Genomic DNA, 22,026 nt, shown 5'->3' on the forward strand with positions numbered 1-22,026 from the left:
TGAGGCCTCACCTGGAATATTGTGTTCAGTTTTGGTCTCCTAATCTGAGGAAGGACGTTCTTGCTATTGAGGGAGTGCAGCGAAGGTTCACCAGACTGATTCCCAGGATGGCTGGACTGACATATGAGGAGAGACTGGATCAACTGGGCCTTTATATGCTGCAGTTTCGAAGGATGAGAAGGGATCTCATAGAAACATACAAGATTCGACGGGACTGGACAGGTTAGATGCGGGTAGATTGTTCTCGATGTTGGGGAAGTCCAGAACCAGGGGACATAGTCTTAGGATAAGGAGCAGGCCATTTAGAACTGAGATGAGGAGAAACTTCTTCACTCAGAGAGTTGTTAACCTGTGGAATTCCCTGCCGCAGAGTGTTGTTGATGCCAGTTCATTGGATATATTCAAGAGGGAGTTAGATATGGTCCTTACGGCTAAAGGGATCAAGGGGTATGGAGAGAAAGCAGGAAAGGGGTACTGAGGGAATGATCAGCCATGATCTTATTTGAATGGTGGTGCAGGCTCGAAGGGCCGAATGGCCTACTCCTGCACCTATTTTCTATGTTTCTATGACATCCAGATCTCGTTGCACCTCCCCTTTTACTGATCTGCCGCCATTCAGATAATATTCTGCCTTTGTGTTTTTGCCACCAAAGTGGATAACCTCACATTTATCCACATTATACTGCATCTGCCATGCATTTGCCCACTCACCTAACCTGTCCAAGTCACCCTGCAGCCTTTTAGCATCCTCCTCACAGCTCACACCGCCACCTAGCTTAGTGTCATCTGCAAACTTGGAGATATTACACTCAATTCCTTCATCTAAATCATTGATGTATGTTGTAAAGAGCTGGGGTCCCAACACTGAGCCCTGCAGCACCCCACGAGTCACTGCCTCCCATTCTGAAAAGGACCCGTTTATCCCGACTCTCTGCTTCCTGTCTGCCAACCAGTTCCCTATCCACGTCAGTGCATTACCCCCAATACCATGTGCTTTAATTTTGCACACCAATCTTTTTGTGTGGGACCTTGTCAAAAGCCTTTTGAAAGTCCAAATGCATCACATCCACTGGTTCTCCCTTGTCCACTCTACCAGTTACATCATGATGATTTTTATTTTGTTGCATCTAACTTTTGTTTACACTGTTTATATTTCTAAAATGACGTTGCAGATTTTAAACACCAGTATAATACGTTTCCGCTTCCTGTTTGAGTAAGATTCCCAGTTTTGTGCAGTGGGCTATGTTCCCACATTGAACTGGTTTGTGACATCCACACTCACTTCAGCAGGCCCTTTCTATGCAGCAGATAGAAGATAACCTCTCCACCCTCGACCCTGCCGTCTCTCATGACCTCATTATTCCCATTGGTGTTAATCGCAGATAAGGCCATCTCTGACCACTTCCTCGTGTCGTCAGCCCTGGACTCCCCTCTTTCTCCAGTTCCACCTCCGATACAAGAACACAACTCCTCCATCAGCTATATAGCCTCTCCCGCTCCCGGGTAGAGTTCCTGCTGTGGGCTCAATCGCCAATCCGGGCCAAGTGTCTCCCGCAGTCAGAGGCGAGAGTTTGTGGCGTTGGTGAGGCCTACAAAAGGCCCAGCAGGTGGCGGCAGTCAGAGGCGGGAGCAGCGTGAGTTGGTGAGGCCGATAAAGGCCCGGCGGCAGTCCGAGAGGCGGGAGTCCGGGGTGCGTGGTGAGGCCTATAAAGGCCGAGAGGCGGCGGCAGTCCGAGAGGCAGGAGTCCGGGGTGCGTGGTGAGGCCTATAAAGGCCCGGCGGCAGTCCGAGAGGCGGGAGTCCGGGGTGCGTGGTGAGGCCTATAAAGGCCCGGCGGCAGTCCGAGAGGCGGTGGCAGTCTGAGAGGCGGGAGTCCGGGGTGCGTGGTGAGGCCTATAAAGGCCCGGCGGCAGTCCGAGAGGCGGGAGTCCGGGGTGCGTGGTGAGGCCTATAAAGGCCCGGCGGCAGTCCGAGAGGCGGTGGCAGTCTGAGAGGCGGGAGTCCGGGGTGCGTGGTGAGGCCTATAAAGGCCGAGAGGCGGTGGCAGTCTGAGAGGCGGGAGTCCGGGGTGCGTGGTGAGGCCTATAAAGGCCGAGAGGCGGTGGCAGTCTGAGAGGCGGGAGTCCGGGGTGCGTGGTGAGGCCTATAAAGGCCGAGAGGCGGTGGCAGTCTGAGAGGCGGGAGTCCGGGGTGCGTGGTGAGGCCTATAAAGGCCGAGAGGCGGTGGCAGTCTGAGAGGCGGGAGTCCGGGGTGCGTGGTGAGGCCTATAAAGGCCCGGCGGCAGCGAGAGGCGGTGGCAGTCTGAGAGGCGGGAGTCCGGGGTGCGTGGTGAGGCCTATAAAGGCCGAGAGGCGGTGGCAGTCTGAGAGGCGGGAGTCCGGGGTGCGTGGTGAGGCCTATAAAGGCCGAGAGGCGGCGGCAGTCCGAGAGGCAGGAGTCCGGGGTGCGTGGTGAGGCCTATAAAGGCCCGGCGGCAGCGAGAGGCGGTGGCAGTCTGAGAGGCGGGAGTCCGGGGTGCGTGGTGAGGCCTATAAAGGCCGAGAGGCGGCGGCAGTCAGAGGCGGGAGCAGCGTGAGTTGGTGAGGCCTACAAAAGGCCCAGCCGGTGCAGCTCCAGCCGGGAGAAAAAGCAAAAAAGTAGTAGAAAGAAATCATAAGGTGACGTCACAGCCAAAGGGGTAAGTGATTGGCTGGTGATTGGTGAGTAGCTTTTCTTTTTCTTTTTATATCAGTAAGTAACCTGTTAACATTGTTGTCGCCAAATTAAGTGTATCTAAGGGTTAAGTCATGGCAGGAGAGCTCGGTCACGTGATATGCTCCTCCTGTACTATGTGGGAACTCAGGGACGCCTCCAGTGTCCCTGACGACGACGTGTGCGGGAAGTGTATCAGCCTCCAGCTCCTGACAGACCGCGTTTTTTAAAATTGCATAACAAGCCTTTCAAAACATATCTCTTAGTGCCTGTGCATCCAGTGTAATTTCAGTGTCTGGGCCAACGTTTCTCTCTCACCCAACACCACCAAACACATCAACTGACCAGCCTTCCTCCACAGTCGAGATTCGACTCACCAGCCAGTCCATGGGATGCTGGAGCTGCACACGTCACTGGCAGCATCGCCACCATTGTACACCCTGCAAGCTGCCTGCGTCTTGGAGGAGGAAAGGGAGGGAGAGAGGCGGGGAGGTTTAGGGAGGGAGTTCCAGAGCTTGGGGCCCAGGCAACAGAAGGCATGGCCACCGATGGTGGAGCGATTATAATCAGGGATGCTCAGTAGGGGAGAATTAGAGGAGTGCAGATATATCGTGGGGTGGGGGGGGGGCGCGCAGGAGGGGGAGGCTGGAGGAGATTAGAGATCGGGAGGGGCGAGGCCATGGAGGGATTTTAAAATAGGGACGAGAATTTTGAAATTGAGGCGTTGCTTAACCAGATGCCAGTGTAGGTCAGTGAGCACAGGGGGGGGGCGATGGGTGAGCGGGACACGGGGCAGTGAGCACAGGGGGTGATGGGTGAACAGGACTTGGTGTGAGTTAGGACACGGGGACAGCGAGCACAGGGGGTGTTAAAAAAACAAGCCTGAAGGCTTTGTGTCTTAATGCAAGGAGTATCCGTAATAAAGTGGATGAATTAACTGTGCAAATAGATGTTAACAAATATGATGTGATTGGGATGACAGAGATGTGGCTCCAGGATGAGCAGGGCTGGGAACTCAACATCCAGGGGTATTCAACATTCAGGAAGGATAGAATAAAAGGAAAAGGAGGTGGGGTAGCATTGCTGGTTAAAGAGGAGATTGATGCAATAGTTAGGAAGGACATTAGCTTGGATGATGTGGAATCTATATGGGTAGAGCTGCAGAATACCAAAGGGCAAAAAACGTTAATGGGAGTTATGTGCAGACCTCCAAATAGCAGTAGTGATGTTGGGGAGGGCATCAAACAGGAAATTAGGGGTGCATGCAATAAGGGTGCAGCAGTTATAATGGGTGACTTTAATATGCACATAGATTGGGCTAACTAAACTGGAAGCAATACGGTGGAGGAGGATTTCCTGGAGTGCATAAGGGATGGTTTTCTAGACCAATATGTCGAGGAACCAACTAGGGGGGAGGCCATCTTAGACTGGGTGTTGTGTAATGAGAGAGGATTAATTAGCAATCTCGTTGTGCGAGGCCCCTTGGGGAAGAGTGACCATAATATGGTGGAATTCTGCATTAGGATGGAGAATGAAACAGTTAATTCAGAGACCATGGTCCAGAACTTAAAGAAGGCTAACTTTGAAGGTATGAGGCGTGAATTGGCTAGGATAGATTGGTGAATGATACTTAAGGGGTTGACTGTGGATGGGCAATGGCAGACATTTAGAGACCGCATGGATGAACTACAACAATTGTACATTCCTGTCTGGCGTAAAAATAAAAAAGGGAAGGTGGCTCAACCGTGGCTATCAAGGGAAATCAGGGATAGTATTAAAGCCAAGGAAGTGGCATACAAATTGGCCAGAAATAGCAGCGAACCCGGAGACTGGGAGAAATTTAGAACTCAGCAGAGGAGGACAAAGGGTTTGATTAGGGCAGGGAAAATGGAGTACGAGAAGAAGCTTGCAGGGAACATTAAGACGGATTGTAAAAGTTTCTATAGATATGTAAAGAGAAAAAGGTTAGTAAAGACAAACGTAGGTCCCCTGCAGTCAGAATCAGGGGAAGTCATAACGGGGAACAAAGAAATGGCGGACCAATTGAACAAGTACTTTGGTTCGGTATTCACTGAGGAGGACACAAACAACCTTCCACTTATAAAAGGGGTCAGAGGGTCTAGTAAGGAGGAGGAAGTGAGGGAAATTCTTATTAGTCGGGAAATTGTGTTGGGGAAATTGATGGGATTGAAGGCCGATAAATCCCCAGGGCCTGATGGACTGCATCCCAGAGTACTTAAGGAGGTGGCCTTGGAAATAGCGGATGCATTGACAGTCATTTTCCAACATTCCATTGACTCTGGATCAGTTCCTATGGAGTGGAGGGTAGACAATGTAACCCCACTTTTTAAAAAAGGAGGGAGAGAGAAAACAGGGAATTATAGACCGGTCAGCCTGACATCGGTAGTGGGTAAAATGATGGAATCAATTATTAAGGATGTCATAGCAGTGCATTTGGAAAGAGGTGACATGATAGGTCCAAGTCAGCATGGATTTGTGAAAGGGAAATCATGCTTGACAAATCTTCTGGAATTTTTTGAGGATGTTTCCAGTAGAGTGGACAAGGAGGAACCAGTTGATGTGGTGTATTTGGACTTTCAGAAGGCTTTCGACAAGGTCCCGCACAAGAGATTAATGTGCAAAGTTAAAGCACATGGGATTGGGGGTAGTGTGCTGACGTGGATTGAGAACTGGTTGGCAGACAGGAAGCAAAGAGTAGGAGTAAATGGGTACTTTTTAGAATGGCAGGCAGTGACTAGTGGGGTACCGCAAGGTTCTGTGCTGGGGCCCCAGCTGTTTACATTCTACATTAATGATTTAGACAAGGTGATTAAATGTAGTATCTCCAAATTTGCGGATGACACTAAGTTGGGTGGCAGTGTGAGCTGCAAGGAGGATGCTATGAGGCTGCAGAGTGACTTGGATAGGTTAGGTGAGTGGGCAAATGCATGGCAGATGAAGTATAATGTGGATAAATGTGAGGTTATCCACTTTGGTGGTAAAAACAGAGAGACAGACTGTTATCTGAATGGTGACAGATTAGGAAAAGGGGAGGTGCAACGAGACCTGGGTGTCATGGTACATCAGTCATTGAAGGTTGGCATGCAGGTACAGCAGGCGGTTAAGAAAGCAAATGGCATGTTGGCCTTCATAGCGAGGGGATTTGAGTACAGGGGCAGGGAGGTGTTGCTACAGTTGTACAGGGCCTTGGTGAGGCCACACCTGGAGTATTATATACAGTTTTGGTCTCCGAACCTGAGGAAGGACATTCTTGCTATTGAGGGAGTGCAGCGAAGGTTCACCAGACTGATTCCCGGGATGGCGGGACTGACCTATCAAGAAAGACTGGATCAACTGGGCTTGTATTCACTGGAGTTCAGAAGAATGAGAGGAGATCTCATAGAAACGTTTAAAATTCTGATGGGTTTCGACAGGTTAGATGCAGGAAGAATGTTCCCAATGTTGGGGAAGTCCAGAACCAGGGGTCACAGTCTAAGGATAAGGGGTAAGCCATTTAGGACCGAGATGAGGAGAAACTTCTTCACCCAGAGAGTGGTGAACCTGTGGAATTCTCTACCACAGAAAGTTGTTGAGGCCAATTCACTAAATATATTCAAAAAGGAGTTAGATGTAGTCCTTACTACTAGGGGGATCAAGGGGTATCGCGAGAAAGCAGGAATGGGGTACTGAAGTTGCATGTTCAGCCATGAACTCATTGAATGGCGGTGCAGGCTCGAAGGGCCGAATGGCCTACTCCTGCACCTCTTTTCTATGTTTTCTATGTTTCTATGTGATGGGTGAGCGGGACTCGGTGTGAGTTAGGACACAGGGTCAGCGAGCACAGCGGGTAATGGGTGAGCGGGACTTGGTGCGAGTTAGGACACGGGTCAGTGAGCACAGGGGGTGATGGGTGAACAGGACTCGGTGCGAGTTAGGACACGGGGCACAGGGGGCGATGGGTGAGCGGGACTCGGTGCGAGTTAGGGCATGGGGCACAGGCGGTGATGGGTGAGCGGGACTCGGTGCGAGTTAGGACACGGGTCAGCGAGCACAGGGGGTGATACGTGAGCGGGACTCGGTGTGAGTTAGGACACGGGGACAGCGAGCACAGGGAGTGATGGGTGAGTGGGACACGGTGTGAGTTAGGTGACGGGGCACAGTGAGCACGGGGGTGATGGGTGAGCAGGACTCGGTGCAAGTTAGGACACGGGGCAGTGAGCACAGGGGTTGATGGGTGAGCGGGACTCGGTGCAAGTTAGGACACGGGGCAGTGAGCACAGGGGTTGATGGGTGAGCGGGACTCGGTGTGAGTTAGGACATGGGTCAGTGAGCATAGTATTGATGGTTGAGCGGGACTGGGTGCGAGTTAGGACACGGGTCAGTCAGCATTGGGGGTGATGGGTGAGCGGGACTCGGTGCGAGTTAGGACTCGCGGCAGTGAGCACAGAGGGTGATGGGTGAGCGGGACTGGGTGTGAGTTAGGACACGGGGCAGTGAGCACAGGGGGTGATGGGTGAGTGGGACTCGGTGTGAGTTAGGACACGGGGCAGTGAGCACAGGGTGATGGGTGAGCGGGACTCGGTGCGAGTTAGGACATGGGTCAGTGAGCACAGGGGGTGATGGGTGAGTGGGACTGGGTGCGAGTTAGGACATGGGTCAGTGAGCACAGGGGGGTGATGGGTGAGTGGGACTGGGTGTGAGTTAGGACACGGGGCAGTGAGCACAGGGGGTGGTGGGTGAGCGGGACTGGGTGTGAGTTAGGACACGGGGCAGTGAGCACAGGGGGTGATGGGTGAGTGGGACTGGGTGTGAGTTAGGACACGGGTCAGTGAGCACAGGGGGTGATGGGTGAGCGGGACTGGGTGTGAGTTAGGACACGGGGCAGTGAGCACAGGGGTAATGGGTGAGCGGGACTGGGTGTGAGTTAGGACACGGGGCAGTGAGCACAGAGGGTGATGGGTGAGCGGGACTGGGTGTGAGTTAGGACACGGGGCAGTGAGCACAGGGGGTGATGGGTGAGTGGGACTCGGTGTGAGTTAGGACACGGGGCAGTGAGCACAGGGTGATGGGTGAGCGGGACTCGGTGCGAGTTAGGACATGGGTCAGTGAGCACAAGGGGTGATGGGTGAGTGGGACTGGGTGTGAGTTAGGACACGGGGCAGCGAGCACAGGGGGCGATGGGTGAGTGGGACTGGGTGTGAGTTAGGACACGGGGCAGCGAGCACAGGGGGTGATGGGTGAGTGGGACTGGGTGTGAGTTAGGACACGGGTCAGTGAGCACAGGGGGTGATGGGTGAGTGGGACTGGGTGTGAGTTAGGACACGGGTCAGTGAGCACAGGGGGTGATGGGTGAGCGGGACTGGGTGTGAGTTAGGACACGGGGCAGTGAGCACAGGGGTAATGGGTGAGCGGGACTGGGTGTGAGTTAGGACACGGGGCAGTGAGCACAGGGGGTGATGGGTGAGTGGGACTGGGTGTGAGTTAGGACACGGGGCAGTGAGCACAGGGGTAATGGGTGAGTGGGACTGGGTGTGAGTTAGGACACGGGGCAGTGAGCACAGGGGGTGATGGGTGAGTGGGACTGGCTGTGAGTTAGGACACGGGGCAGTGAGCACAGTGGGTGATGGGTGAGCAGGACTGGGTGTGAGTTAGGACACGGGGCAGTGAGCACAGGGGGTGATGGGTGAGTGGGACTGGGTGTGAGTTAGGACACGGGGCAGTGAGCACAGGGGGTGGTGGGTGAGCGGGACTGGGTGTGAGTTAGGACACGGGGGCTGTGAGCACAGGGGGTGATGGGTGAGTGGGACTGGTTGTGAGTTAGGACACGGGGCACAGGGGTGATGGGTGAGTGGGACTGGGTGTGAGTTAGGACACGGGTCAGTGAGCACAGGGGGTGGTGGGTGAGCGGGACTGGGTGTGAGTTAGGACACGGGGCAGTGAGCACAGGGTGATGGGTGAGTGGGACTGGGTGTGAGTTAGGACACGGGTCATTGAGCACAGGGTGATGGGTGAGCGGGACTGGGTGTGAGTTAGGACACGGGGTCAGTGAGCACAGGGGGTGATGGGTGAGTGGGACTGGGTGTGAGTTAGGACACGGGGCACAGGGGGTGATGGGTGAGTGGGACTGGGTGTGAGTTAGGACACGGGGCAGTGAGCACAGGGGGTGATGGGTGAGTGGGACTGGGTGCGAGTTAGGACACGGGTCAGTGAGCACAGGGGGTGGTGGGTGAGCGGGACTGGGTGTGAGTTAGGACACGGGGCAGTGAGCACAGGGTGATGGGTGAGTGGGACTGGGTGTGAGTTAGGACACGGGTCAGTGAGCACAGGGGGTGATGGGTGAGTGGGACTGGGTGTGAGTTAGGACACGGGTCAGTGAGCACAGGGGGTGATGGGTGAGTGGGACTGGGTGTGAGTTAGGACACGGGGCACAGGGGGTGATGGGTGAGTGGGACTGGGTGTGAGTTAGGACACGGGTCAGTGAGCACAGGGGGTGGTGGGTGAGTGGGACTGGGTGTGAGTTAGGACACGGGTCAGTGAGCACAGTGGGTGATGGGTGAGTGGGACTGGGTGTGAGTTAGGACACGGGTCAGTGAGCACAGGGGGTGGTGGGTGAGCGGGACTGGGTGTGAGTTAGGACACGGGTCAGTGAGCACAGGGGGTGATGGGTGAGTGGGACTGGGTGTGAGTTAGGACACGGGGCACAGGGGGTGATGGGTGAGTGGGACTGGGTGTGAGTTAGGACACGGGTCAGTGAGCACAGGGGGTGGTGGGTGAGTGGGACTGGGTGTGAGTTAGGACACGGGGCAGTGAGCACAGGGGGTGATGGGTGAGTGGGACTGGGTGTGAGTTAGGACACGGGGCACAGGGGGTGATGGGTGAGTGGGACTGGGTGTGAGTTAGGACACGGGTCAGTGAGCACAGGGGGTGATGGGTGAGTGGGACTGGGTGTGAGTTAGGACACGGGTCAGTGAGCACAGGGGGTGGTGGGTGAGCGGGACTGGGTGTGAGTTAGGACACGGGTCAGTGAGCACAGGGGGTGATGGGTGAGTGGGACTGGGTGTGAGTTAGGACACGGGGCACAGGGGGTGATGGGTGAGTGGGACTGGGTGTGAGTTAGGACACGGGTCAGTGAGCACAGGGGGTGGTGGGTGAGTGGGACTGGGTGTGAGTTAGGACACGGGGCAGTGAGCACAGGGGGTGATGGGTGAGTGGGACTGGGTGTGAGTTAGGTCACGGGGCACAGGGGGTGATGGGTGAGTGGGACTGGGTGTGAGTTAGGACACGGGTCAGTGAGCACAGGGGGTGATGGGTGAGCGGGACTGGGTGTGAGTTAGGACACGGGTCAGTGAGCACAGGGGGTGATGGTGAGCGGGACTGGGTGTGAGTTAGGACACGGGGCAGTGAGCACAGGGGTAATGGGTGAGTGGGACTGGGTGTGAGTTAGGACACGGGGTCAGTGAGCACAGGGGGTGATGGGTGAGTGGGACTCGGTGTGAGTTAGGACACGGGGTCAGTGAGCACAGGGGGTGATGGGTGAGTGGGACTGGGTGTGAGTTAGGACACGGGGCACAGGGGGTGATGGGTGAGTGGGACTGGGTGTGAGTTAGGACACGGGGCAGTGAGCACAGGGTGATGGGTGAGTGGGACTTGGTGTGAGTTAGGACACGGGGTCAGTGAGCACAGGGGGTGATGGGTGAGTGGGACTGGGTGTGAGTTAGGACACGGGGCACAGGGGGTGATGGGTGAGTGGGACTGGGTGTGAGTTCGGACACGGGGCAGTGAGCACAGGGGGTGATGGGTGAGTGGGACTGGGTGTGAGTTCGGACACGGGGCAGTGAGCACAGGGGGTGATGGGTGAGTGGGACTGGGTGTGAGTTAGGACACGGGGCAGTGAGCACAGGGTGATGGGTGAGTGGGACTTGGTGTGAGTTAGGACACGGGGTCAGTGAGCACAGGGGGTGATGGGTGAGTGGGACTGGGTGTGAGTTAGGACACGGGGCACAGGGGGTGATGGGTGAGTGGGACTGGGTGTGAGTTCGGACACGGGGCAGTGAGCACAGGGGGTGATGGGTGAGTGGGACTGGCTGTGAGTTAGGACACGGGGCAGTGAGCACAGTGGGTGATGGGTGAGCAGGACTGGGTGTGAGTTAGGACACGGGGCAGTGAGCACAGGGGGTGATGGGTGAGTGGGACTGGGTGTGAGTTAGGACACGGGGCAGTGAGCACAGGGGGTGGTGGGTGAGCGGGACTGGGTGTGAGTTAGGACACGGGGGCTGTGAGCACAGGGGGTGATGGGTGAGTGGGACTGGTTGTGAGTTAGGACACGGGGCACAGGGGTGATGGGTGAGTGGGACTGGGTGTGAGTTAGGACACGGGTCAGTGAGCACAGGGGGTGGTGGGTGAGCGGGACTGGGTGTGAGTTAGGACACGGGGCAGTGAGCACAGGGTGATGGGTGAGTGGGACTGGGTGTGAGTTAGGACACGGGTCATTGAGCACAGGGTGATGGGTGAGCGGGACTGGGTGTGAGTTAGGACACGGGGTCAGTGAGCACAGGGGGTGATGGGTGAGTGGGACTGGGTGTGAGTTAGGACACGGGGCACAGGGGGTGATGGGTGAGTGGGACTGGGTGTGAGTTAGGACACGGGGCAGTGAGCACAGGGGGTGATGGGTGAGTGGGACTGGGTGCGAGTTAGGACACGGGTCAGTGAGCACAGGGGGTGGTGGGTGAGCGGGACTGGGTGTGAGTTAGGACACGGGGCAGTGAGCACAGGGTGATGGGTGAGTGGGACTGGGTGTGAGTTAGGACACGGGTCAGTGAGCACAGGGGGTGATGGGTGAGTGGGACTGGGTGTGAGTTAGGACACGGGTCAGTGAGCACAGGGGGTGATGGGTGAGTGGGACTGGGTGTGAGTTAGGACACGGGGCACAGGGGGTGATGGGTGAGTGGGACTGGGTGTGAGTTAGGACACGGGTCAGTGAGCACAGGGGGTGGTGGGTGAGTGGGACTGGGTGTGAGTTAGGACACGGGTCAGTGAGCACAGTGGGTGATGGGTGAGTGGGACTGGGTGTGAGTTAGGACACGGGTCAGTGAGCACAGGGGGTGGTGGGTGAGCGGGACTGGGTGTGAGTTAGGACACGGGTCAGTGAGCACAGGGGGTGATGGGTGAGTGGGACTGGGTGTGAGTTAGGACACGGGGCACAGGGGGTGATGGGTGAGTGGGACTGGGTGTGAGTTAGGACACGGGTCAGTGAGCACAGGGGGTGGTGGGTGAGTGGGACTGGGTGTGAGTTAGGACACGGGGCAGTGAGCACAGGGGGTGATGGGTGAGTGGGACTGGGTGTGAGTTAGGACACGGGGCACAGGGGGTGATGGGTGAGTGGGACTGGGTGTGAGTTAGGACACGGGTCAGTGAGCACAGGGGGTGATGGGTGAGTGGGACTGGGTGTGAGTTAGGACACGGGTCAGTGAGCACAGGGGGTGGTGGGTGAGCGGGACTGGGTGTGAGTTAGGACACGGGTCAGTGAGCACAGGGGGTGATGGGTGAGTGGGACTGGGTGTGAGTTAGGACACGGGGCACAGGGGGTGATGGGTGAGTGGGACTGGGTGTGAGTTAGGACACGGGTCAGTGAGCACAGGGGGTGGTGGGTGAGTGGGACTGGGTGTGAGTTAGGACACGGGGCAGTGAGCACAGGGGGTGATGGGTGAGTGGGACTGGGTGTGAGTTAGGTCACGGGGCACAGGGGGTGATGGGTGAGTGGGACTGGGTGTGAGTTAGGACACGGGGCAGTGAGCACAGGGGGTGATGGGTGAGCGGGACTGGGTGTGAGTTAGGACACGGGTCAGTGAGCACAGGGGGTGATGGTGAGCGGGACTGGGTGTGAGTTAGGACACGGGGCAGTGAGCACAGGGGTAATGGGTGAGTGGGACTGGGTGTGAGTTAGGACACGGGGTCAGTGAGCACAGGGGGTGATGGGTGAGTGGGACTCGGTGTGAGTTAGGACACGGGGTCAGTGAGCACAGGGGGTGATGGGTGAGTGGGACTGGGTGTGAGTTAGGACACGGGGCAGTGAGCACAGGGGGTGATGGGTGAGTGGGACTGGGTGTGAGTTAGGACACGGGGCACAGGGGGTGATGGGTGAGTGGGACTGGGTGTGAGTTAGGACACGGGGCACAGGGGGTGATGGGTGAGTGGGACTGGGTGTGAGTTAGGACACGGGGTCAGTGAGCACAGGGTGATGGGTGAGTGGGACTTGGTGTGAGTTCGGATATGGTCTGCCGGGTTTTGAATCACCTGTAGTTTACGTCGGGCAGAATGTGGGAGGCCCGCCAGGAGTGTGTTGGAATAGTCAACTCTGTACTTACGTGGCTCAGTGTCACGTTTTTATCTCAACCCCTTGTGACGTTTCATTACTTTAAAGGTGGATCCTCGCTGTTGCTCTCTCGCTTTGCCCGTTCCAGCCAAGAGCCGCAAGCTTCCCGCCAGCCCCTATTGGGACTGGAGCCTTACTGACTGTCAGCTTCCGCTGCCCTGGTCCAGCTGCACGACTGAAATGTTCATGTTATCTCCCTGTGCTGCCCACCGTTCCACAGTCGGCGGGGACAGGTCATTCCCATTGGCATTCTGTAACCGGCTGCTGGAGAGTCACAGAGAGCGATCCAGGGTGAGGACCTCCCCACCCGTGTGTGTCGTGCCCCCACCCTCACCCCCGGCTGTGTCATCGTGTGTGTCGTTCCCCCCCGGGCCGTGTTCCCCCTCCCCCTCCCCAGCCGTGTCGCCCCCCCTCCTCCCACTCTTGGCTGCACCTCTGACATGGTTTATTTGGCTAATTTGTGTTTTTCTTTGCAGGTACTCGGCCAGTTTATCGCCAGGGCAGTTGCTGACGATGCGTTGCCAACAAACTTTCTCGATAGTTACAAAGGGAAAGTGGATTGTGATCACGCTCGGTAAGTGTGCTCGGGAGGGCAGCATAAAAACAGTGAGAAACGTATATCTGATTTTATGTCTGGGTGTGTCTTGTGTGTAAATCATGGAAGAATAAAATCACTTTCATTTGAATCAACAACTCAAATAGTCCCAGCTCATGCCGGGTTGTCTGCCTGCGGCACACTCTAAACTTTCCCCTGCCCTCAGTGCTGCCTTGGACCGAGCTGTCATCCTGCTCAGTATGAAGCGCGGTGTTGGATTGGACAATGTCTGGGGTGTGGGCGGTGGACAGCGGCCTGTCAAACATCTCATCAGAGAGGTACGTCAATCCCTTCTCTGAACCCTGGTGCAGTGGGACCAACAACAGGGAGCAGGGCTGTGGTGGGGAAGGTGTTGAGTCGGCTGCAGTTCTGTATTGGAGGACTGACACACAAACCTTTGCAGAATGAAGGCATGTGGGATATGGGGCAATAGCCGCAGGAACAGCGATACGGCCAGGGACAAAGCAACAGTCGGGGTAAATGAATGTTCATCAGATTGGCAGGGTGTTCTGGAGCTTCTGAGGAAACCATACCATCAGCAAACAGCAACAATACTACATTCTAGAGATCAGCCATGATCCTATTGAATGGCGAAGCAGGCTTGAGGGGCCGAATGGCCTACTCCTCCTATTTCTTGATTACTGACAGAATCCAATATCGGGACAAATCGTGTAACGATGTCAGCCTTCTGGTGCTTGCTGTGTCAGTGATGGTTTTCATCCTTGCTGTCACTGGTGTGCACTAAGGTATTCACGTATTTGTGCTGACGTTTGACTGGGCAGCAATTTCATGGTATGCTGCAGATAATGTTATATTTTTAAAACCCATCTTTGCAGAGATTTCATTTTTTCAAAACACTAGTGAATTGCCTGTAGCTGGAACTATTTTTATAATCTGCAGTTGGTGATGGATGTGGGAGGAAATACTTCAAACATGCTCCGCAGAGTCATCTAGTGAGCAGAGCCTGCAATTACAGTGTGACAGCTGACATAGCTCAATGGAACGGGAAATGGTGAGCGGCAGGGTTCACTGAAATAGTGAGCAAGTATTATCGCAGGGGAAAAAGATATAAACAGACTGAGATACTGAGAGACACGCATTGTAGAAAGGGCATGGAATATCAGAAAATGATATCAATAAACCGGTAAATGAATGCAGAGCATTCAAAACCAAACTGGAGTTGGAACCATTAACTATAGAGGGATACACGAGTCTTTAATGGAGACATGGATTGTGTTTGGACAGGACTGGGAATTATCCTGGTTATAGCATTTCAGGAGAGATGGGAGGGTAAAGAAGGGGGTGTTGGTCAAGAATTCTGTCTGTGATGGAATGTAACCATATGCAGAGAGTTAAGAAATAGCAAGGGAAATGGTCAAATTCTCAGTGTGAATTGCAGGCCAACCAGTGGAGACGGAATCGAGGGGCGACCTGCAGACAGATCAGAGAGATACAAAGACACGGGGCAATAAAACTGGGTGATTTGGACTATCCCAAGACAGATTGGATTAAAGGTGAAGTATGTGGTCCATGTGGGCAAAGCTTCTCTCAATGGATCCAGGACTGTTTCCCACATCAGTGGGATTCTGGTCCAACAAGGAAAGGAGCATTGCTCGAGTTAGTTCTGGAAAATAAAGTGGGGAAAATAACCGAGGAGAGTCGGAGAATAATTGGGAAATCGAGATCACAACATAGATAGATTCAGTGTAAGCACAGAAAAGTACAAAGAGTCAAAGATAAGGGAGTGGGACTGGAGAAGGCAAAGTTCAGTGAGATAAAAGGTTTCTGGTCCAAATTAACTGGCCGGTAAACTGAGCAAACAGGTCGATGGATCAGCAGGTGGGAAGTCTTCAAATATAACATTTGTTAAAATTCCTAATAAGTGAAAAGGGGTGTATCAAAGAATTTGATGGGTAAAGAGAGAAATTTAAACAAACTTTATGGGGGGGGATGTGATTAAGTTTGGGCTAACAATGAGAGATTCAGGAGAAATGTAGAAAGTAGTGAGGAGAATGAAAAGGGAAATTTGAACAAAGGCTAGCGGAAATAGTAAGGGCTTTACTAACAAAGTCACTAATCACAGAGAGGGAGGGAGAGAGAATTGTATCTTTCGGGATGTAGGAGAGAGTCTAGTTGTGGAGATACTTTGGATGCGTTTGTACAAATGATGGAAGTGAGGGTGGAGGGTGGCAGAGGAGGGTTTGAGCAATTGTTCGAGATAACAGGGTAAAGGGAACGGATTGTGAAAAGAATTAGCAGAACTTAGTGTGGATAAGTTACTGTACCCTGTTATCTCGAACAATTGCTCAAACCCTCCTCTGCCACCCTACACCCTCACTTGCATCATTTGTACAAACGCATCCAAAGTAGGGGCTCTGAAATGTTTAACTTGTGCCTTGGAACTGGAGAGCAGTCTGTGTAACACTTCAGTTCAAGGGGAGAAAGGATACTACCTGTATCAATCAGTTTGTCTAATGTCACTTCTGGGCAAACGAGAATAATTTGAGATAAAATGAGGGAGTGTTTACAAATATGGTCAATAAATGCCCGCTTGACCAGTGATGCCCATATCCTGAGTGTTTTTTTTTTAATACATGGATTATGAGAAGCAATTGTGTAAATAGGGCATGTTCTCATGGGACCAGAGACGGTTGAGGTGATCTGATTGCTGTTTGATCATGTCGACCATCGCGAGCTGCTTCACCTCGTTCAGAACACTGGAACCAGAGGACACGGCCCGGGCTGGGAGGGGAAATAGATTCCAAGTCAATCTACGGAAACATTACTGCGGTGAGCGAGTGCTCAATCTATCGAACATACGTCATCGTCGTAGGCAGTCCCTCGGAATTGAGGAAGGCTTGCTTCCAGTCTTAGTGAGTCTTTAGGTGACTGTACAGTCCAATACTGGAATTAGAGTCTCTGTCACGGGTGGGACAGACAGTGGTTAAGGGAAGGGGTGGGTGGGACAGGTTTGCCGCACTTGTTGAACTATATAGGCAGATGGTGGAAGCAGTTGTTAGATTCATTCAAATGTACATTTAAGAAAATAACATTTTGATTACAGTATACCAGTAATTTGAGACGTGATGTGAGTGGGGGGAACAGGGGACTGTGGATCTGTGGTTACCGAAGCTCTCCCCCACTGGGGATTTTCTCACCTCGTATCTGGGTCTGTGGTACATTCACTGTCCTGCTTAGTGGATAACTCCACTATTGTATCAAACAACCACCAGGATGGGGGAAAGCCAACTCGATGGATTTTGGGCTATTTTTGTTGAACAATTCCTGTTCTACAGGACAATCAAGGCCAGCCAGTAGTGGAGGGAGTTCAGGAGAGGTTGTTGGAATGGACCTGTTGGGCTGAATGGCCTGTGTCTGTGCTGTAAAAACTTTGTAATGTCTCATCATCATAGGCAGTCCCCCGGAACCGAGGAAGAATTGCTTCCACTCTTACAATGAGTCCTTAGGTGGCTGAACAGTCCAATACGGGAATTACAGACCCTGTCACAGGTGGGACAGACAGTGGTTGAGGGAAGGGGAGGGTGGGACTGGTTTGCCGCACGCTCCTTCCGCTGCCTGCGCTTGGTTTCTGCATGTTCTCGGCGATGAGACTCGAGACGCTCAGCGCCCTCCCGGATGCACTTCCTCCACTTAGGGCAGTCTTTGGCCAGGGACTCCCAGGTGTCGGTGGGGATGTTGCACTTTAGGAGATTTTCAGGATGTTCTTGTAACGTTACCGCTGCCCACCTTTGGCTCATTTCCTGTAAAGGAGTTCCGAGTAGAGCGCCTGCTTTGGGAGCAGACAGTCCAGTGACTGCGAGTGAGACTGAACAGGTAACTCTGGAGTGTTGAAGTCACGAGTGGATTGTTGACATTCTCACATTCTGTGCCTGATCTATAAAACTTGTACTTTCAACAGGAACTGTGGAGATTTTTGGCCTGGGGTGAAACCTGGCTCTGGTGAACTAGCACGAAATATAAAAACAGATATAGGTATATAAAAAGGAAAAGAGTGGCTAAAGTAAATGTTGGTCCCTTAGAGGACGAGACCGGGGAACTAGTAATGGGGAACATGGAGATGGCAGAAACTCTGAACAAATATTTTGTATCAGTCTTTACGGTGGAGGACACTAACAATATTCCGACAGTGGATAGTCAGGGGACTATAGGGGGGAGGAACTTAACACAATCACAATCACGAAGGAGGTGGTACTCAGTAAGATAATGGGACTAAAGGCAGATACATCCCCTGGACCTGATGGCTTGCATCCTAGGGTCTTAAGAGAAGTAGTGGCAGGGATTGTGGATGCATTGGTTGTAATTTACCAAAATCCCCTGGATTCTGGGGAGGTCCCAGCAGATTGGAAAACTGCAAGGTAACACCCCTATTTAAAAAAAGGAGGCAGACAAAAAGCAGGAAACTATAGACCAGTTAGCCTAACATCTGTGGTTGGGAAAATGCTGGAGTCCATTATTAAAGAAGCAGTAGCAGGACATTTGGAAAAACATAATTCAGTCAGGCAGAATCAGCATGGATTTATGTTTGAAAAATTTGCTGGAATTCTTTGAGGATGTAACGACCAGGGTGGATAAAGGGGAACCAGTGGATGTGGTGTATTTGGATTTCCAGAAGGCATTTGATAAGGTGCCACATAAAAGGTTACTGCACAAGATAAAAGTTCACGGGGTTGGGGGTAATATATTAGCATGGATCGAGGATTGGGTAACTAACAGAGAGTTGGGATAAATGGTTAATTCTCGGGTTGGCAAACAGGAACTAGTGGGGTGTCGCAGGGATCAGTGCTGGGACCCCAACTATTTACAATCTATATTAACGACTTGGAAGAAGGGACTGAGTGTAATGTATCCAAGTTTGCTGACGATACAAAGATGGGAGGAAAAGCAATGTGTGAGGAGGACACAAAAAATCTGCAAAAGGACAGAGACAGGCTAAGTGAGTGGGCAAAAATTTGGCAGATGGAGTATAATGTCGGAAAGTGTGAGGTCATGCACTTTGGCAGAAAAAAATCAAAGAGCAAGTTATTATTTAAATGGAGAAAGATTGCAAAGTGCTGCAGTACAGCGGGACCTGGGGGTACTTGTGCATGAAACACAAAAGGTTAGTCTGCAGGTACAGCTAGTGATCAGGAAGGCCAATGGTATCTCGGCCTTTATTGCAAAGGGGATGGAGTATAAAAGCAGGGAAGTCTTGTTACAGTTATACAGGGTATTGGTGAGGCCACACCTGGAATACTGCGTGCAGTTTTGGTTTCCATATTTACGAAAGGATATACTTGCTTTGGAGGCAGTTCAGAGAAAGATCACTCGGTTGATTCCGGGGACGAGGAGGTTGACTTATGAGGAAAGGTTGAGGAGGTTGGGCCTCTACTCATTGGAATTCAGAAGAATGAGAGGTGATCTTATCGCAATGTGTAAGATTATGAGGGGGCTTGACAAGGTGGATGCAGAGAGGATGTTTCCACTGATGGGGAGACTAGAACTAGGGGGCATGATCTTAGAATAAGGGGCCGCCCATTTAAAACTGAGATGAGGAGAAATTTCTTCTCTCAGAGGGTTGTAAATCTGGAATTCGCTGCCTGAGAGAGCTGTGGAGGCTGGGACATTGAATATATTTAAGACAGAAATAGACAGTTTCTTAAACAATAAGGGAATTATGGGTTATGGGGAGCAGGCAGGGGGGCTCGGGGGAGGGGGGGCTGGAGGAGATTTCAGAGATGGGGGTGGTGGGCCATGGAGGGATTTGTAAACAAGGATGAGAACTTTGAAATCGAGGTGTTGCTAAACCGGGAGCCAGTGTAGGTCAGCGAGCACTGGGGTGAGGGGAGTGGGTTTGAAAGGGAAGGAAGACAGTGCCTCAGGAGAAGGAACCATTTCCATCGTGTGGGAGCCAGGATGGGAAGCTTGATGGTCAGCGCTGGGAATTGCTCCCAAGTTTGGCCGTTATGTCCTCTGTTTTCTCTCCTCTGTTTGCCTGCGCTTTACTTTGCTGACTTGTTTTTCCTCTCCTCCTCTCTCCGATGCAGATGAACTTGTTATTGAAGGAGTTCCTACTCTCCAGAGAGCTGGCTGAAGCTGAACATTGCCTCCGTGATCTGGAGGTACCACATTTCCACCATGAGCTTGTTTACGAGGTGAGCACAGATATTCCTGAGCCTCCCGTGTCTCGGCTCGGCCTGTGTGGAGTGCACCTTGAATGCCCGGGTCTCGGGTCCGCTGCTGAATGAAATATTGTGGGGTATTGGCTTATAAAACATTACTGGCTGCTGCTCCCTTTCCCTGCCTGTGTCTTGTGCTATCTGCTGCCCCCCTGCATCCAGAGCTAGGTGACTATCGTGTGGCACGGACTCAACCCTCTCCTCCTGCTCCTCCTGCTCCTGAAAGACCATTGTCGTCTGCTCCAATCGTGATCGCTCCAGTGTTACTGGGGTTAGACTGAACTCCAAGCCATGCTCCTCTTTGGGATAGCTTCCAAAGACAGCCGCTTGCTTTCTGGCTGGGTTGTGGTCCCAGAGGGAAGGGCTGTTTCCACCCAACGACTTGTCCTCGTCCCTGACTCCATGCTGAATAATCAGAACCGTTTGGAGCAAACAAATCATTTGTTTCCAAAGGAGAGGAGGATCCTAACTTTCCAAAGGACAGCCGAGGTTAAGTCTATCTTAGTCTATCTGGCTTTCCACATGTGGAGAGTGTTGCAGGCTCGGGAGAAACGGGTGCCCATTGACCCGTGCCCCGGGATGGGTCAGTGCCCATTGACCCGTGCCCCGGGAGAGGGAGGGGTCAGTGCCCATTGACCCGTGCCCCGGGATGGGTCAGTGCCCATTGACCCGTGACCCGGGAGAGGGAGGGGTCAGTGCCCATTGACCCGTGCCCCGGGAAAGGGAGGGGTCAGTGCCCATTGACCCGTGCCCCGGCAGGGGTCAGTGCCCATTGACCCATGCCCCGGGATGGGTCAGTGCCCATTGACCCGTGCCCCGGGAGAGGGAGGGGTCAGTGCCCATTGACCCGTGCCCCGGGAGGGGTCAGTGCCCATTGACCCGTGCCCCGGGAGAGGGAGGGATCAGTGCCCATTGACCCGTGCCCCGGCAGGGGTCAGTGCCCATTGACCCATGCCCCGGGATGGGTCAGTGCCCATTGACCCGTGACCCGGGAGAGGGAGGGGTCAGTGCCCATTGACCCGTGCCCCGGGAAAGGGAGGGGTCAGTGCCCATTGACCCGTGCCCCGGCAGGGGTCAGTGCCCATTGACCCATGCCCCGGGATGGGTCAGTGCCCATTGACCCGTGCCCCGGGAGAGGGAGGGGTCAGTGCCCATTGACCCGTGCCCCGGGAGGGGTCAGTGCCCATTGACCCGTGCCCCGGGAGGGGTCAGTAATCCACTGTGACGATGTTTGGGATTGGGCGGGAGGTGAATGGTGTTGTAAAATGGAGGTGTTTTCCCCCCAGGCTGTTGTCATGGTGCTGGAGTCGACTGGAAACACAGCAGCCGAGATGGTGAAGCTGCTGAAAGTGCTGTGGGAGAGTGGGCTCATCACACTGGGCCAGATGATCCGGGTAAGTTCGAGCCTGGTCTCCCCGGCCCGCCCTCCCTCCCCCTCACACTGGGCCCTCCCTCCCTCCCCCTCACACTGGGCCCTCCCTCCCTCCCCCTCACACTGGGCCCTCCCTCCCGCCGAGCCCTCCCCCCCTCCCCCTCACGCCGGGCCCTCCCTTCCTCCCCCTCACACTGGGCCCTCCCTCCCTCCGTCACACTGGGCCCTCCCTCCCTCCCTCTCACACTGGGCCCTCCCTCTCACACTGGACCCTCCCTCCCCCTCACACTGGGCCCTCCCTCTCACACTGGGCCCTCCCTCCCTCCTTCCCTCTCACACTGGACCCTCCCTCCCTCTCACACTGGGCCCTCCCTCTCACACTGGGCCCTCCCTCCCTCCCCCTCACACCGGGCCCTCCCTCCCTCCCCCTCACACTGGGCCCTCCCTCCCTCCCCATCACACTGGGCCCTCCCTCCCTCCCCCTCACACTGGGCCCTCCCTCCCTCCCCCTCACACTGGGCCCTCCCTCCCTCCCCCTCACACTGGGCCCTCCCTCCCTCCCCCTCACACTGGGCCCTCCCTCCCTCCCTCTCACACTGGGCCCTCCCTCTCACACTGGGCCCTCCCTCCCTCCCCCTCACACCGGGCCCTCCCTCCCTCCCCCTCACACTGGGCCCTCCCTCCCTCCCCCTCACACTGGGCCCTCCCTCCCGCCGAGCCCTCCCCCCCTCCCCCTCACACTGGGCCCTCACGCCGAGCCCTCCCTCCCTCGCTCCGTCACACTGGGCCCTCCCTCCCTTCCCCTCACACCGAGCCCTC

At 54.3% G+C, this 22,026-nt stretch overlaps 1 pseudogene; it reads left to right on the top strand.

Annotated features, from left to right (window-relative positions):
- Positions 1-22,026, top strand: part of LOC139256598 (programmed cell death protein 4-like) — a 70,042-nt pseudogene that overhangs the window by 25,937 nt on the left and 22,079 nt on the right.

This window comes from Pristiophorus japonicus, unplaced genomic scaffold, assembly GCF_044704955.1.
Source record: "Pristiophorus japonicus isolate sPriJap1 unplaced genomic scaffold, sPriJap1.hap1 HAP1_SCAFFOLD_747, whole genome shotgun sequence".
Classification (NCBI taxonomy): domain Eukaryota; kingdom Metazoa; phylum Chordata; class Chondrichthyes; family Pristiophoridae; genus Pristiophorus; species Pristiophorus japonicus.